This window comes from Macaca nemestrina, chromosome 11 (genome assembly GCF_043159975.1).
Source record: "Macaca nemestrina isolate mMacNem1 chromosome 11, mMacNem.hap1, whole genome shotgun sequence".
Lineage (NCBI taxonomy): Eukaryota > Metazoa > Chordata > Mammalia > Primates > Cercopithecidae > Macaca > Macaca nemestrina.
In genome coordinates this window covers 36745826-36762377 of record NC_092135.1, presented here as the reverse complement: position 1 = coordinate 36762377, position 16552 = coordinate 36745826, and the positions used below count along the sequence as shown (strand labels likewise).

Sequence of the window (16552 nt, the reverse complement as noted above, 5' to 3'; positions counted from 1 at the left end):
ATGGAACCCTGACTGGGTGTGGTGGCTCACACCTATAATCTCAGCAACTTGGGAGGCTGGGACAGGATGATCCTTTGAAGCTAGAAGTTCAAGATCAGACTGGGCAACATTGCAAGATTCCATCCCTAAAAACAGTTCTTTTAAGTAGTAGGCATGGGGGTGGATGTCTACAGTCCCAGGTACTCAGGAGGCTAAGATGGAAGGGTCACTTGAACCCAGCAGTTTGAGGCTGCAGGGAGTTATAATCAAGCCACTACACTCCAGCCTGACCAACAGATCAAGAACCTACCTTTAAAAAAAGAAAAGAGTGAACCCCAAGTGATATCAGGTGTTAAATAAAGGATGAAAGGGTGGGAGAATCCAGGTGATAAATATCATGAATCTTCCTAGAGAACTACCTTCATTTAAAGAACTTAGAGGTGAATTAATTGGCAGTTGACAAGTAATTTATTATTCACATTTTACAATACTAATTTTACAGATAAAAACTCTAGAGTTCAAACACAAATATAATACTTTGATCTGCTGTAAAAACTTTAATAGATATTTTAAAAATATTAATTATTACAATTCATAAACATAAAATATCTTTCCTTAATTTGTGTCTTCTTCAATTTCTCTCAAGGTTTTATGGTTTTCATGGTATAGATATTTCACTTCTTTGGTTAATTTACACCTAAGTATTTTATTTTTATGCTATTGTAAGTGGGACTGTTTTCATAATTTCTTGTCTAGATAGTTCATTAATACTGTGTAAAAATGCTATTAATTTTTATTTGTTGATTTTGTAACCTGAAACTTGAGTGAATTTGTTGATCAGTTCTAACCATGCTTTGGTGGAGTCTTTAAGGTTTTCTGTATGTAAGATTATGTCATCAGCATGATGAAATGAAGAGATAATTTTACTTTTTCCTTTCCTATATGGTTGCTGCTTATTTTTTTTTTCTTACCTAACTGCTCTGGCTAGAATTTCCAGCAATATATTGAATAAAAGTGATCAGTGTGGGCACCTTGTCTTATCCCTGACCTTACAGGAAAATCTTTCGACTTTTCACTATTGAGTATGATGTCAGCTGTGTACTAGTCATATATGCCCTTCTCTGTGTTTGAAGTATATTCCTCCTATGCTTATTTCTTGAGAGTTTTGAGGATAAATTATCACAAACTAAACGGATTAGACAACAGAAATTTATTGTCTCACGATTCTGGAGGCTACAAGTCTGAGTCCAAAGTGAAGGCAATGGAGAAGATCTATTTCAGACCACTCTCCCAGTTTCAGGTAGTCCCTTGGCTTCTGGCAGCATACCTCCAATCTTCACATGGTATTCTCTCTGTGTACATGTCTATCACTTCATAAGGGCATTGTTTTTCTATGGACACCAGCCACATTGACTTAGGGGCCCATCCTTCTCCAGTATGGGCTCAACTTTAAATAATTAATGACATCTTCAACTGTCTAATTTCCAAGTAAGGTCACATTCTGAAGTAGTGAAGGTTAGGACTTCAATAAATTAATTTTAATGGGACATGATTCAACTCATAACATCTAATGACAGCTATTACAGCCAGAACTTACCATAATCCTGGGTATAAAAAAAATCAGTCTAGGCCGGGCTCGGTGGCTCATGCCTGTAATCCCAGCACTCTGGGAGGTCAAGGTGGGCAGATTATGAAGTCAGGAGATCGAGACCATCCTGGTCAATATGGTGAAACCCTGTCTCTACTAAAAATACAGAAGTTGGCTGGATGTGGTGACGGGCACCTGTAATCCCGGCTACTCAGGAGGCTGAGGCAGGAGAATCGCTTGAACCAGGGAGTCAGAGGTTGCAGTGCGCCGAGATGATTCCACTGCACTCCAGCCTGGTGACAAAATGAATGAGACTCCATCTCAAAAACAAAACAAAACAAAAAAAGAGTCAGCCTACTAATTTGTGTATTTTATTTCCTCACTATCTTTGGGGAAAACAAATGTTAGTTTAGAATAAGTAGTCAAAAAAATACATATTATTCCTGAATGACTGGGGCTCTAAACCCAGTTCAGATATAACCCAGTTATATCTTTCTTTCTTTAGTTCTTGAGAAAAAAATTTCAGAAATGCACATGCAGTACTACCCCTTTATTTGTGGCTTTACTTTCCATGGTTTCAGTTATCTGGAGCCAACCAGTCTAAAAATATATGTACATTTCCAGAAATAAACAATTCCTTTGGTGGTTGCCATAGATACTAAAACAGGAATGTTTTACTTATTAAATGTAATAAGAGTTATTATGTTTGTTTTCTTATAGTCAACACAGAGAAAATTTTAACATCTGTTATTTTTTTATGTATTTAATCCTATAGGTTTTAAACTTCATAAAACTGTTGTTCTTTTGTACAGTCAAATGTTTTTATATTTTCCATATATTTACCGTTTTATCTACTATTTATTAATACCTCCATCTTTAAGCTTCTATCTGGGATCATTTTCTTTATACTATAAGAATTTCCTTTAGTATCAGATCAACTAGTAATGAATTTTCTCAGTTTTTTGTTTCCTTTTTTGAAGGTATTTTTATTTTGCTCTCTCCTTTTGGCTAAATTTTTTCTGGGCAAAATATATTTACATTTATATTCTCTTAATATTTGAAAATCATCTATAGTCTTTCATCTTCATTTGCTTTTATGAAAACTCAGTTATATATATCATCATCATGAATTTTAAAATAGGACTTTTCTTTTTATCAATATATTCTCTTTTCTTTTGGTTTTCCACAATGTTTGCATTGAATGACAAGATGTGCTTTCATTTCTATGTATTTCCTTTGGATTAACTGTGGCTTTTTACATCTGTGATTTGATGTATTTTATCACTTTCAGAATATGTGTATCCATTGTTTCTTTAAATATTGTCTTTATTCCCTTTGCTCTCTCTCGTCTTTCTGAGAACACAATATATGCATTGTACTTTTTTTACTTTCATGTATTTCACATGACTCATTCTGTTTTCTCTCTTTTTCTATTCCTTTTTTGTTTTTGTATTTCAATATAGATATTTTCTTCTGATTTATTTTATGATGCACTAATTATCTTTTTTTCTTTGTTCAGTAAGATGTTGAGCAAACCTATTATGTAATTTCATTTATCATTTTTTCTTTTCCATTCTTTTGTTGTTTTCAATAATTTTCAGTTACCTACTTAAGTCTTTCAGATTGGCACTTCTTAAACGTACTATTTATACTTATTTAAAGGATGTGATTGATAGTTCTAATATCTGGATCCTCTTTGTTGTATTCTTTTGTTTGTTAACTTTCACCTTTTTATGTACCTGAGTATTTTAGATTGAATACACAAAGTCTGAGAACATATACAAGTAATTTAAGGAACTTGGTGATGTTATTTTCCTCCAGAAAGGATTTACTTTTTATTCCAATGAGGCAGTTTAAAGAAGGAATATGACCTAATTCAATCAACCACTGAGCTAATTCAAATTCAGGCTTCAGTCTTTGTGAGGTCTGGCATATTTTTGGTTTTCTCCTATGTTTATATTCACATTCCTCACTATCATGTCTCAGGAGTCCTAACTAAAAGCCTGGGGGATTCCTAGCATTCTTATTTCACAGTGGGCCATGAACACAAGGTTTTTCTCTATAGCCCCATGAGACATTTGGAAGCTCTGCTCAGTATCTCAGCTTATTAGTCATTACTTTTTAGTCAGCTCTTCAGGTTCTCATCTGCATCTTTTAAATTAATAATTTTCTGGAAGAAAAAAAAAAGAACACCAAATTTTAGATTTCTTCTGTAGGTATTCTATTTCCCAAAGACCTTGACAACTCAATAACTCACTTTCTTGACTTCTGTCTGATGTCTCCTTCAGATAAATGCTTTCCCATGTTTTTGTGTTTTTTTTCTAGTTGTTCTTAATAAGTTGATCTATTACAATATCGGCAGAATCAGAAACCTGACTATTTTGCTCTATAATATACTGATATAGTTTGGATATTTGTCCCCTCCGAACCTCTTGTTGAAATGTGATCCCCAATGTTGAAGGTAGAGCTCTGTGGGAGGTGGTTGGGTCATGGGGGCAGGTGTCTCATGAATGGCTTGGTGCCCTACATATGGTAATGAGTTACTGTGAGAGCTGAGTGTTTAAAAGAGCCTGGCACCTACCCCTCTTTCTCATGCCCCCTTTCCCATGTTATGTACCTGCTCTGTTTTCAACTTCTGCCATGATTATAGTCTTTCTGAAGCCCTCACCAGAAACAAACACTGATGCCACGCTTGTACAGCCTGCAGAATACTGACCAAAATAAACCTCTTTTTTTTTTTTTTTTTTTAAATAAAGTACCCAGTCTGAGGTACTCCTTTATAGCAACACAAAACAGGCTAACACATGGCCTTTCAGGAGAAGGGGTTTTATTATGTTTCATTTTCACTTAAGATCTAAAGTTTGTTTGTAAGTTGCTCAATGAACATTTTGGTTCATACCAACTGATAAACATAATCATCAATCAATATTTAGAAAAGCAGAATCAGATATTTTAGATGCTACTTTTTATAAATGTATTTTATAGGTTTGACATACAAATTGGATATATCCATAACACCATATTAAGGTTATAATGCTCATCATAGGATAGATGGTATTCCAGTTATTTATTGTTGCATAACAACCCTTCTCCCTAAAATTTAGCAACATAATCCAACAATAACTATGTATTTTGATTTGCAGTCCACAATAATATGAGCAGAGCTGAGGGAAGAATGTTTGCTTCTACTTTCATGCTGTCATTTGGGGCAAAGACCGAGAGCTCCCTCACAGCGTATCTGATGGTTGATATGGGCTGTTGACTGGTAAAGGGCTGTTGGCTGGAACACATTCATGCCTCCCCTCCACATAGCAGAATGCCTTCCTTATAGTATGGTTGCTGAGTTTCTAGAGCAAGCAACTCAAGAGGATTGTGTTTTATAAACTACTCTTAGACGTCACACGGCATCACTACTGCCATTGTCAGGAGTCCAGCCTAGTAAAAGGGTAAAAAAATCATAGATCCCCACCTTTCTATAGTAGGAGTATAAAAATTATATTCTAAGAGATGTGGAAGGCATAAGAAATAGTGTTGTGGCCATTTTGGAAAATGCAATCTGCTATATTTTTCAGAAAATCTGTGATTAGGTCAGCTTTCTGAAAATACATTGCATTTGAAATCTTATAATGATGTTAACCTTTTAAAGATCCTGATACAAATCTTTAATTAATGATTAAATTATTCCCATAGAGAAAATAAATCTCTACTTTTTAATTTATATAAATGAGATTTCTCTTAAACTTGGTTAAACTTGGTTAAAGCTCGTATCTATGTATCTTACCTCCAAGAAGCCATTATTTATTTTAATATTCTAGTTTTGTCATGAATTAATTATATCCTTCTATCTATTTTTTCTGAGAGTTACAGATTATTTTTGTGAGGGCTGTCAGTGGCACTGAGTGTCAAGAGCATTGCTAAACCTGCTTCAATTATTTTGTGCCACTTAGATTTTTGTAAGTGCATCTACCGCATAGACAGCATGTTTGTTGTCAGAACTTGAGATGTGCATTTAAGAAGCTCTCTGGAGTATCTTCAAGTTCAAAAATATCATCTAGCCAAGGTTTTCTTTATATAGTCTCTTGAAAATGCTAACTAAATACCTTTAAATTTCCAAAAAGAGGGAAATTCTCTCTAATATTTAAATATAAGACAGTCAGAAAACTCCACAGAAGTCTAATGGAAAACATAACAATAGTGCTTATATGACAAGAATGCAATAGACTAGCACATGCTTCGGTCTGTTGCATGCCTCAGGTTTCCTTCACAAGATGGGGATGCCTGATCAAAAAAAAAAAAAAAAAGGAAGTTCTGTTTTATCTTACCATCATATGTTTCCTAATTCCGAGACCCACAATGGTGCTGACAAGAGGAATAACTATAACTCGTGGGTGATGCAATGTGGGACTGGAAGTTTGTAGCCTCCTGCCTTCTCTCCACCCTGTAACAGTTGCACTGGCTGTATTGTTGGGAAAAAAAAAGCTTCAAATTTCATAAAAACTGCCAGGCAGGAAATGGAAGCTGATTGGTGGTAGCAGAATGCTCTGGGGACTTCAAGGGGAGGCTGAGATAGAAAAAAACCTTAGAGTATAACGAAAACAAGAAATTTTAGACATAAATTAAGGGTAGGAAGGAAATGCCACCTCGGTAGGTCAGGGAGGCTTTTGACTGGTTGACTGTATAAAAAAGAAAAAACTGGACATGCCATTTAACTAAATTATAGCAAAAGAGAGTAGAAACAAATCCCCCAATTACCACAAACAACAGTTCGGATCCTCCATCTCCATTTACAAATGCAAAGATCATCAGAAGTAATTAAACATCCTGAATTATTCATGAGTCAAAATAGAATGTAAAACTGCAATTACAGGTTAAGAACATGTACCTATAATGACAAAAATACACATGAAACATAATTAAAATTGTAATTGGACAAGCAAAGCCCTTAAACTGTATTTAAATAAAGTATAAATGTTAAAATTTGTAACGAAATTCTGGGAAAAAAATGGTAAACAAATAGGTAGGAAGAAGAAAATAACAAAAGATAGAATTTTTAGTATTTTTATTAAAAAAACACATTAGTAATATTTTACTAATAAAAATTAAGGCATTAAAAAACTAAATTGAAGAGGTAATTAATTGAATGTATCCATAAAATAAAATTATATTGCATCAAAATAATTGCAACCATAAATGAAATAGATAACTTTATAAAAATATATAAATTTCTAAAATCAATTTATCAGGAAAATTTTAGAGCATTTTATGTATCTATGTGTGTGTGTATGTTCATATATGTGTGTGTGTATAAAATGATGAGTGAGGGAATTAATAGATGAATGACTCTAGAAAGTTATCTGTCAATTGTCAAAAATTAATCTTTTCCTGAGTAATAAAATTAGGGTTGAATTTTATTTTCTTGAAAAGTAGTAGTAATAAATTCACTGAAAACACAAAAGCACTTAAATTTGAAAAGAAGCAAAATTATCTTTATTTACAGCTATAAAAAGGAATTAAGTTTTGTTATGTGCTACAACATGGACAAACCTTGAAAACAGTATGCAAAGCAAAATAAGCCAGACACAAAAGAACAAATACTGAACAATTTCACTTATATAAAAGATCTAGAATGAGTAAAGAGACAGAGACAGAAAGTATATTAGCAATTACCAAGGGCTAAGAGAGGAGAGAATGGGATGTTACTGCTTAATGGCTGAAGAGTTTCTGTGTAAAGTCATTAAAAAGTTCAAGAAATAGTGGTGATGTTTGCACAACGGTGTGAATGTACACTTTTAAATGATTAAAATAGCAAACTTTGTTATATATTTATATATTATATTTTTGTTACATACATTACATAGTATATATATTAGGTAATATATATTTATTGTATACGTATATGTATATGTTTTATCATATAACACATATTATTATGCATAATAATGCGTCTGTTATGTACCACAAAATAATGTATAATACAAATTATTTTATAATAATATACAGTTATATGATATATAACAAATTGTTTGCATGTATTATGTATAACATATTTTATATAATATGCTAACATGTTAATATAACATATTAACATACATGTTAGATATAATATAGCTTTACAAATGGAAAATATATCATATATATCTCATCACAAGTTTTAAAAATATATTTTCTCACCTAGATTCGTGTAGGTTTGGATTTTGCTTTTACCACCTATTGAGGAATCTTGAACAAGTTATTTAATATTTCTTAGTATGGGTTTCTTTAGCTGTAAAATATGAATTATAACTACAGCCCCACACCTCCCTCATTAGCCTGCAGTAGGGAGTGGGACAATTTGCACTTTCAGCATCCTCCAAACACAATCACAATAGTTATCTCGAATACTGTACATCCTCTATTCTGAAAAGTGTTTTTTCATTCATTTTAAAATTACGTTGTGTCCTACAATTGACAGGTATATGTAATAAAATATTTTTATCTACTAAATATTATTAAAGACTTTGCACAATGGTTTACACCTGTAATCCCAACACCTTTGGAGGCTGAGGAGGGAGAATCACTTGAGAAAGGAGTTTGAGACCAGCCTGGGCAACATATTGAGACTCCAACTCTACTAAAAAATAAAAAGTTATAAAATATTGGTGTAAGTTTCATTTGCTATTATCTTATAATTGAGGAAATACAACATTTTTATTATGTATATCTGTAATTTTAATAGGCAAATATTCTTTGCATAATTGGAATAAACAAATTGAATTTTGAAAATGTAAATTAAAATACAGTGACTAAAATAAATAGGTGAGTTATCTAGAGACTTTTATAGGCAATCTACAAATAACTTTCTAGAAACTATGCAATTACTATTTAGTGGATAAATAATAGTTTTGGCAAGCACATTTAGTAGCATGGAAACAGATTTACAGGGAAAAAAAGATTAGCAAACATTATGTATAGTATGACCCTTTTTAAACCCAAAATATCAATAGTGATGGGTTAATTTTTTTCTCTGTATTTTCTACAATCAATATTTTACACTTTCATTCAAAAATATTTATTATGTTTCTATTATATGCTGATTACGCAGATATTAAGCTAATAATTATTTTGGCAATGTTAAAATGAATAAACAAAAGTGAATTTAAAAAATGAAGATGCCAGGCATGTTGGATCATGCCTGTAATCCCAGAACTTTGGGAGGCCAAGGCGGGTGGATCACGAGTTCAGGAGTTCAAGACCAGCCTGGCCAAGATGGTGAAACCTCGTCTCTACTAAAAACACAAAAATTAGCTGGGTGTAGTGGTGGGCACCTGTAATCCCAGCTACTCAGGAAGTTGAGGCAGAGAATTGCTTGAACCCGGGAGGCAGACGTTGCAGAGACCCGAGATCGTGCCACTGCACTCCAGCCTGGGCAACAGAGCGAGCCTCCATCTCAATAATAATAAAATAAAGAGTAATTTTGCCGGATTGGAGCTACTTCACCCATACAGCATAACTCTAACACCAAGCAAGTTGATTGGTCCTGCCTGCCCCTACCTGATGTCCTGGTCCTACCTTTGATAGGATCTGCTTACTTGCTGTGGTTCCCAAAGGGGAATTATCAGCTAAAGTCAATTTTTGTTTCAATTTATTTCTCAATGACTGCAGTTACCTTTTACGTGTGAAGAGAGAATCTACTTTCTCATTGCTGCCTCCTGATTCTCAAAATGTGATTCCCACAATGTTCCCCCTCATCCCATGTCTTTCCATTTTGCCAATAGAAAGTCAAGTGGACCTAAAATCTTCCAGAAATAGCAAAATATAAACATGTAATCTAACCTGCACTTTAAATGATATAGAGTCAGCCTTCCATATCCATGGGTTCTGCCTCCATGGATATAACTAACTGCAGAGCAAAAATATTTTTTAAACACTATGTTTGGGCTTAACATGTACAGATATTTTTTCTTGTCATTATCCCCTAAACAATACAGTATAGCCACTATTTACTTAGCATTTGCATTGTCCCAGGTTTTTTCATTGGTTTTAGAGACAGGGTTCCCGTCATCCAGGCTGGAGTGCAGTGGTGATATCATGGCTCAGTCTAACCTCAAACTCCTGGGCTCAAGGGATCCTCCTGCCTCAGCCTCCCAAAGCACTGGGATTACAGACGTGAACCTCTGTGCCCGGCCTGTATTAGATATTCTAAGTAATCTCATGATGGTTTAAAGCATACAGGGGGATGTGTGCATAGGTCATATCCAAATACTGTGCCATTCTATATAAAAAGAGTTTGGTATCTGTGGGAGGTCCTGGAACAAAAACCCCATGAACACCAAGGGATGACTATAATTCTGACTGAGGTGTAAACTGAAATCCTGTGGGTTGAAACACTTTCCTGATTTTTTTTTTCATTTATTTTATACAACAAATGTAGATACTCTATTGTAGGAGAATCAATTTGTGAAGCCAAAATTGGTGAGAAATTTCCTTGTCCAGTTGACAAAACACAGACATGCAAATTTGCATCTTTTATCAATTTCAACCCATGTGCCTCTAGCATATACCCCAAGATAATTATCTGAAGTCTGCTGTACCTAAAACATACGTTCTCAGTTTTGAAGCGTATAATTTGAGAGGGCAAGGATACGTACTTCATCTTTGCACACAATTATTTCCTCTTTCAAAGGCAAGATGGCATGTATTTCAAAGTAACGATGATATGGTTCCGCTCTGTGTCCCCACGCAAATCTCATCTCAAATTGTAATCCCCACGTGTTGAGAGAAGGACTTGTAACCCCCACGTGTTGAAGGAGAGAGGTGATTGGATCATGGGGTCAGTTTTCCCCATGCTCTTCTTCTGACAGTGACTGAGTTCTCACAAGAGCTGATAGTTTTATAAGCGTTTGGCAGTCTCTCCTTCACACACTTCTCTCTCCTGCCACCTTGTGAAGAAGGTGCCTCCTTTCCACCATGATTGTAAGTCTCCTGAGGCCTCCCCAGACATATAGAACTGTGAGTCAATTAAACCTCCCTTGTTTATAAATTATCCAATATTGAGCAGTATCTTGATAGGAGTGTAAAAACAAACTAATAGAGACTACAAAAAAGAACTTTTAAGAAAATCAAAGAGTTAGATTTAAATTAAAAGAGAAGTATTACATTTAAATGAAAAGAAAAGGTAAAGAACATTTCCTAACCCCGGGTCTATAGTGCTCTCAGTTAGAGTTAGTTGTAATTTCCACACACCTCATTCACTTACATTCTTCTCACTTATCAGAATTTTGTTCTCCTGGGACAGGTAAATAGACAAGAATCCATTGTCATCTTGGCCGTGATAATGTTGCCTCCCTTAATTAAGCAATTTATCTTAGTTGTTCCGTTGCCAGCCTGAAATTGTTCTTGATTCAGTGATATTTTCATAGGGATTATGTAAAATGTTTTTCACTCATGCTGTTTTACCTATCTAATGAATGCCTCCCAAATTTATATGCATGCCTCTCTGATGATAAGAAACACAGAACTGAAAGAAAATTTAAAAATATCCTAACTGTGGACCTGCCAATTCAAATACCTTAAGAGCTACATGGAAAATAGAAAGGTCATTAAACTAAGCAAACTAACCCAGGATCAGAAGACCAAATACCTCATGTTCTCACTTATAAACACTGAGTACATATGAACATGGAGAAGGGAACAGCAGACACCATGACCTACTTGAGGGTGGAGGGTAGGAGGAGGGTGAGGATCAAAAAACTACCTATCGGGGCTGGGTGCGGTGGCTCACGCCTGTAATCCCAGCAGTTTGGGAGGCTGAGACGGGTGGATCACGGGGTCAGGAGATCGAGACCATCCTGGCTAACACGGTGAAACTCCATCTCTACTAAAAAAGTACAAAAAAAAAAAAATTAGCCGGGCATGGTGGTGGGCACCTGTAGTCCCAGCTACACGGGAGGCTGAGGCAGGAGAATGGCATGAACCCAGGAGGCAGAGCTTGCAGTGAGCCGAGATCGTGCCACTGCACTCCAGCCTGGGTGACAGAGCGAGACTCTGTCTCAAAAAAAAAATAAAAAAAAACTACCTATCGGATACAATGCTGATTATCTGGGTGACTAAATAATCTGTACACCAAACTCCTGTGACACAGAATTTACCTATGTAACAAACCTGCACACGTACCCCTGAATATAAAATTTTTTAAAAAGTGAGGAAGGTAAAAAAAAGAGAAGAAAATATAAATGTGTGAAGCAGCGAGTTTAAAGATTAAGATTACAAACCTGTGGAAACTTGAAGGACAGCTATTACCATAAAGCATTTTAGAGTACTAATTAATGCTATTTTGGCCAAAAAATCTGTATTCGTTAGCTGGATCAATCTCAAAGTTATTAAGGTTTTATGGTTTTATTTAATTCAATTCCCTCATTTTACAATTGGAGAAAGTAATATTCAGAAAAGATAAGTGACAAAACTACTATGAGATAGCAAAATGACGATAAGATAAGAAGGATTTGATAAGTAGTTCTTTTTTCAAAAAGGCTGGCAAGTCCTGGACTGTCCCTTCCAAATTCTCCAGTCTCATTTCCCTCTAGATATTCACTCCCCAAACCCAATCTCAACTTTTACCACCGTGATCTTCTTCCAAGACTCTCTTAGCAAAATGGCAGGGTCTATTTTCCCACTTCTTGAATTTGGACTGACACTGTGATTTCCATCAGCCAATGGAACATTAACAAGTCTGACTCAGGAAAGCTTGAAAAGTGCCCATGCGTTTCCGCTCAATCTCACCCTCTGCTGGTACCACAAGGGCACGCCCTGGCCTGCCTACTGAAAGATGGAAAATAGGAGACAGGTCAGTTTTTCCAGGTGAAACCAAACTGTGCTAGTTCAGCCCACAGCCCACTGACATAACAGCTCTGCCTTGCAGAAGCACAGCAGACCACAGACACATGAGCAAGCACAGCCCAGATCCTCAGGAGTAGACTAGATTAGCTGAACCCCACAGACTCATGAGCTAAATGATATTTTAATGTTGCATGCCACTGAGATTTTGTGGTTGGTTGTTACTCAGCATTATTGTGTCAATAGATAACTGACGCACTCGCATCATAATTTCCAAACCACTCCATCTGTGACTACATTTGGTTGAGTCATGTTGACAGAGGAGTATTCAGACAGGTCTGAGGCCAGTGAGATAAAGGTGTAGCATAGACAGCCAGGTGAATACTTGTTCAGCTTGTGAATAAGTGTGGGGCTCAGATGACAGGTATAAGTAGTTCAGAAATGGTTTCTAATTTATAATTATATTAAATCAGAAAGCAAGCAGATTCAGGACCCAGGGCAGGCTTGGAATATGGTTAGACTGACATCAACCAAATAATAAGAAATCTGAGTCAATAGTTGCACGATAAATGAAACTAACTTTTTTTTCTTTTTCTTTTTCTTTTTTTTGAACAGGTGTTGGCAGCTGGGACTGGTCTGGGTTGGACTGGGTTAGCATAGGACTGGGCTTCAGAAGCAGGTGGCAACAGACAGTTCTCCTGGCAGTAGTACCTAGTCCTCTCCAGTGGTAAACACACAGGCAACTTCCAGAGAGGCCTTGCACACCCTGACTTGTGAGTCCTGCCTGTGTTGGAGCAGTCAAGGAGAAACATTTTATACCTACAACTGCTCTGACCTATTGTTGGTAATAACTGGTAATACCTTTAACAAACTGGAACAATAAACTCATTTTTAACCAGATTAACTCAAGTTGGCAATGCCAAATAAAATGCAGGATGCCAAATTTAATTTGACTTTCAGATAGCCAACATAAAACAACGTATGTCTCAAATAATGTATGATATATACTAAAAAACAAAAAACAAAAAACAAAAAACAAAACCTATTGTTTTATTTGAAATTCAAATTTAATGAATTCCTGTATTTTTATTTGCTAAACCTGGAAATCCTAACATAGGGTGCTCCTCGATGATTAGCTAGTTGAAACCTACTATATTAGTCCATTCTCTCACTGCTATAAACAACTATCTGAGACTGCGTAATTCATAAAGAAAAGAGATTTATCTGGCTCACAGTTCTGCAGACTATACAGGAAGCATGGCTGAGGAGACCCCAGGAAACACAGTCACGGCAGAAGGTAAAGGGAAAGCAGGCAATCTTACACTGCCAGAGCAGGAGGAAGAGAGAGAAGGGGAACGTCCCCCACACTTTTAAATAACCAGATCTCATAAGAACTCTATCATGAGGCAGCACTGGATGCCGGGCGCGGTGGCTCACATCTGTAATCCCAGCACTTTGGGAGGCCGAGGGAGGTGGATCACCTGAGGTCAGGAGTTCGAGACCAGCCTGACCAACATGGTGAAACCCCATTTCTACTAAAAAAAAAAAAAAAAAAAAAGCCGGGCCTGGTGGTGTAATCCCAGCTGGCCTGTAATGCCAGCTACTCAGGAGACTGAGGCAGAAGAATCGCTTAAACCTGGGAGGCAGAGGTTGCAGTGAGCTGAGATTGCACCTCTGGATTCCAGCCTGGGTGACAGAGCAGAGAATCCGTCTCAAAAACAAAAAAAAAAGGGGAGGGGGGGAACAGCACTAGGGGGATGGTGCTAAACCATAAGAGAGCATCCCCATGATCCAATCATTTCCCACCAGGCCCCACCTCCAACACCGGAGATTACAAATCAACATGAGATTTGTTTGGGAATACAAAGTCAAATCATATCACCTAGTAAATTCCAAAGGGGCACACTTCATAACTCTGTTTCTTCCACAACACAGAAAGACAGAGTTCTTCTCTGCTATTCGTCAGCAAATAATTCAACACATTCCAGATGAGGGAGCTAACTCCCACATTTGGCTCCGTGTGTAGATGGATATATTATTGTTACAGTATTTTTCATTAAATGTTTGTTTCCAGGTTATTTCCTTCTATCTGTATACCCCTTTCTTCCCTCAGTAACTTGAGCGTTCCTTGCATAAAGGAAGTGATGACAGCCAAAATGATAAAGGAAAAGAGGGAGTTAAAGGGATTAAAAAGATTTACAGCACGTAAAAGAATGAAGTGATCAGAAAGAGAAAAGCTAAACAGAATTAACTGCAGGTCAGCATCTGAAGTAACTGAGCTGAGATCGCACCACTGGACATTGTTTTTTCAACATTAATATTCAGTAACCATTCGATAAATGTTCATTACATTTCCTTTTTTGTGTATAAACATTCAAAAGAGACAAGATGCATAATACAAATCATTGCCTCTGAAGGGCTCACAGGCTGATGGGGAAAATAAATGAGTCCTGAGATGATAGGTCCATGATCTTATGATGGTCCACGATGAACTACAGAGAGTAGGTTCATCACCATCCATTTCCCTTGCAAGTGTTAGAAGCAGGGTAGCAGTGCTAATGCTAAACACTGCAATGCATGGAACGTTTCCAAATAAGCAAAGATCACACAGCCCAAATGCCAATGCTTCTCCTAGAGATAAATACCAAGAAAAACAGGCGTTTCAGAGAGCCAGTGGAATGCAGTGGAACAAGTGTTGTCTTAGGATTCAGAGATAGGTAATTGTACATCTGGCTGTGTGATCTAGAACAAGTCGCTGTGACTTCTCTGAGCTTTGTATCTTCATTTGAATTGTGGAAAAAATTATGCCTGTCTTCTAGAGTTTATATCAAAGATTGACAATCTACGCCAAACATTCTGCAAAATGTCAGTGACTAGATAAGACTCAATAATTGGTAGCTATTGTTAATATTTGCATAATTACAAAGTTATACATGATAAACTAAGGAGAAAACAGAGTCTGTGTAAGTGAAAATTCTCAAAGAAAAAGAAGAAGATAGCAAAAAATGGCTTGTTAGTTAGACAGCACAAAGTAAATATAAGATTACATATTATAATTATAGGATGGCCTATAATCCCAGCTGCTCTTGAGACTGAGGCAGGAGGATCCCTTGAGGCTGTTACAGTAGGTAGCTAACCAGACACAGGAGAGGGCCGCCCCCAACCAGGAATATCAGGCAACCATCAGGTGACGGTCAGGCAGCTGATACTCTGTTTCTCTCAAATGATAATAGGTTGCAGCCAGAGCCAGAGGAAGGCAGTCTCTCTATAGGTAGAAAAACCTGAAACTGGTGATCAGTAGCTTCTCAGTAAGATCTCAGGAGTTAGGTAAGTGAGCTCAAGCCTGTGCACTATGAGGCAAAACGGTGGAGTTTAACCGGTATATGACCTTCCTCTAGGAACGTTAGATCGGTGAGGGAAGAACACCTCAAGTGCGCATGCTTAGAACTCCAATAAACACACTGCGCATGCTCCCCTCCCAAACACTAGCAGGCCACTGAACATGCGGACAGCCCATGCCAAGAGAAGAATCAGGGCAGAAGGAACCCAAAACCCCAAAAGTATGCCAACATATAAAACTCCAAGTCAAAAGGTCAAACCATGCACTTGCCTTTCAAGTTGTCCGCTTGGCCCTCTTCCAAGCATACTTTCCTTCCTTTTGTTCCTGCTTGAAAGCTTTTAAATAAACTTTCCCTCCTGCTCTAAAACTCGCCTCAGTCTCTCCTGCCTCATGCCCCTCCGTCGAATTCTTTCTTCTGAGGAGGCAAGAATTGAGGTTACGTCAGACACATACAGATTTACCGCCACTATCAAGGCCAGGAGTTCAAGACCAGCCTGGTCAACATAGGGAGACCTTGTCTCTAAAATCGTTTACAAAAAATTAACTGAGAGGTGAAAGGATTGCTTGAGCCAAGGAATTCAAGGTTGCAGTGAGCTCTGATTGCCACTGCACTCCAGCCTGGGTGACAGAGTGAGACTCCAACTCTTAAAAAACATCGTAATAATAAATTAAATAATAAGTAATTATAAAGACATATAAAGAAAATATTGGAATACATATATTTAAATACATTTCAACATTCTGCTTTCAGGTCATCACCCGGCCACCATTTTTAAAGGAAAAATATTGATACAGGTCTTTCCTTTTGTTTGGGAAACATTTAAACTCTAGGA

At 36.7% G+C, this 16552-nt stretch overlaps 1 long non-coding RNA gene across 2 annotated transcripts; it reads right to left on the bottom strand.

The window, feature by feature from the left end:
* Nucleotides 1-617: 617 nt before the first annotated feature.
* On the bottom strand, nt 618-15776 carry LOC105492600 (uncharacterized). Of its 2 annotated transcripts, XR_011609723.1 has the most exons (4): nt 15661-15772; nt 7739-7774; nt 6320-6449; nt 618-3737 (listed from the first exon to the last, which is right to left on the bottom strand). It is a non-coding gene; the product is annotated as an uncharacterized lncRNA (long non-coding RNA). The 2 variants fall into 2 exon arrangements; XR_011609724.1 differs by lacking the exon at nt 7739-7774 and having other exon boundaries at nt 15661-15776.
* Nucleotides 15777-16552: the final 776 nt, after the last annotated feature.